The sequence below is a fragment of the Balaenoptera borealis genome, assembly GCF_965194805.1.
Source record: "Balaenoptera borealis genome assembly, chromosome: 14".
Taxonomy (NCBI): Eukaryota; Metazoa; Chordata; class Mammalia; order Artiodactyla; family Balaenopteridae; genus Balaenoptera; species Balaenoptera borealis.
In genome coordinates, this window is record NC_138875.1 from 65,380,560 (window position 1) to 65,382,978 (window position 2,419).

Below are 2,419 nucleotides of genomic sequence, written 5' to 3' on the forward strand. Positions count from 1 at the left end.
TATTTTTATGTATTTATTTTTGGCTGCGTTGGGTCTACGTTGCTGTGCGCGGGCTTTCTCTAGTTGTGGCGAGCTGGGCTACTCTTTGTTGCGGTGCACGGGCTCATTGCAGTGGCTTCTCTTGTTGCGGAGCACGGGCTCTAGGAGCACGGGCTTCAGTAGTTGCGGCGCGTGGGCTCAGTAGCTGTGGCTCGCGGGCTCTAGAGCGCAGGCTCAGTAGCTGTGGCGCACGGGCTTAGTTGCTCCGCGGCATGTGGGATCTTCCCAGACCAGGGATTGAACCCGTGTCCCCTGCATTAGCCGGCGGATTCTTAACCACTTCACCACCAGGGAAGTCCCTATGGCTCTTATATTTAATCTTTTTCATCTTCAGCAACTTTCTATTGTTTCTCTCTGGGCAAAAAGGTGCCTTTCATTTCTAGAGGCTTTTTTTTGGTTTCGTTTCTAAACACGTAACTTGGCTATTTTGTTCCACACCCAAAATCAAATCTTGTTTTTCCTCTTCTCTCTTTTCCAAGTTTTGTCACGTAGTCATATTACTTTTATAATTTAAGAAAAGAGGGGAAGGGGAGGGGGAGAGAAGGGAGGAGGAGGAGGGGGTCTCCCCAGCCACAGCCATAAGGAGTGGTGGAGACAGTGGTCTGAGGAGGGGCCTCCCTGGGCCCGGGCCTGGCACCTGGGGGTACCCTCTGCCAGGGCTGGAGTGGTCCCCAGGCTGCTCTGAGGAGCCTGCACACAACCCTTGGCCTTGGGCGCCCAGATGTCCAGGCTCAAGTCCCCGGAAGCAGACCCAGGATGAAGTGCATCTTCATGGGTGGGGCTGGCGGAGGGGCTGTCCTTGACCGGTCCAGAACCAGGGCGGGCAGCTAGGAGCCCTGGGACCCTCTGAAAGGAACTGGGGGGCCGGCTAGTCATCAGCCCGCCCAGCTGGCTTCCTGCCTGTCTCCCCAGCTCTGCTGGCTGTTGGTGGCTTCCCCAGGCTAGAACCCCCACCTGGTGGGCACGAGACCCAGTCCCCTCCCACCCCCAGCCCCCACAAGGCATACCCTGTGCCCTCGGCTGTCTGTGCCGGACTTGGCCTCTGGGTGCAGGTTCGTCCCCTGCTGCAGCCCACACTCCCAGCTGCCATCATGCTGGCCTGGTCCTGGTCCAAGTCCAGCAGGTGAATAAGGCCCAGCTGCCCCGGGGGCCACTCAACCCCACCCGCAGGCTTCAAGCTGTGTGACTGTGTGTGAGTGTGGGGGGTGCCACTAACTGCCTGCAGCGCAGATTCAGACACGTGGGCAGTTCATTAGGGAACAATCAAGACAGCATACACTTAAGAATGAGGTTCTGCCGGGCAGATTCTGCTGGGAGCTTTGGAGGAGGCGGAGGGGGGCAGGCAGGGGGAGACAGATGGGTGAGTAGGTGGGGCTGGGGGAGCCCAGGGCCTGGTTGGGAGCCCCAGTCTCCCGTGGTGGCAGGATGGAGCTAGATAAAGTTGCCTCCCTTGCTGCGTGGCCGGAGGGTGGGAGACCACTGCCCCAAGCCACCTGGAGCCAGAGGGGCACTGAAAGCCCTCAGGGGTGATTTGGGAGCAACACGCAAGGCCCACGGTAGGCGCGAGATGGGGCACGCAGGCGCAGGCGAGGGAGCAGGGGACAAAGGCTCAGCACGGGGGCAGGGGTGGAAGTGGCAGTGTCAAAGCCATCCTGGCTGGCTGGCCCAACACCCCTGAAAGCACCAGCACCACCTCCTGCCCCTGTCTTGGGGAGTTCAGGCAGCATTTCGGCGCCGTGGCTCAGCAGTCCCCGCGTACAGGCATTTTTGATGTTTCCCACGTTCCCTTGAGATCTGAGCTCGGCCAGAGCACAGGGGACCTCCTGTCTGAGTGTGATGGGGGAGGGTCTCCATCCTCAGAGTCCCTGGGCCACTGAGGACTCCTGCAGGCTCCCCAGGGGCCTGACCCTCCCCACTTTTCTAAAAAAAGTATTTATTTTTGGTTGCGTCGGGTCTTAGTTGCAGCACGCGGGCTTCTCTCTAGTTGTGGTACGCGGGCTCTAGAGTGCATGGGCTTAGTTGCCCCACGGCATGTGGGGTCTTATTTTCCCAACCAGGGATTGAACCCACGTCCCCTGCGTTGGAAGGCGGATTCTTAACCACTGGACCACCAGGGAAGTCCCCTGACCCCCCTCTTGCCACCCCTGGAAGAGGCTCGCAGTGAACAGCTTTCCTGCTGCTAGTGCTGGCGGGCTCCCAGGGACGGGAACCAGGCTGGCTGGTGGGCCAGAGGGGCTGCAGGCCGGCAGCGCTCTCCCGAATCATCTGCTCGCTTTGCAAGATTGGTAGATGATCCCCCAACAGCTTCCAAACACACCCTGGTCGCCAGGGACCAGGAGCGAGGAGGCCAGAGAAGAAGGCAAGACTCGGGACTCGGGGG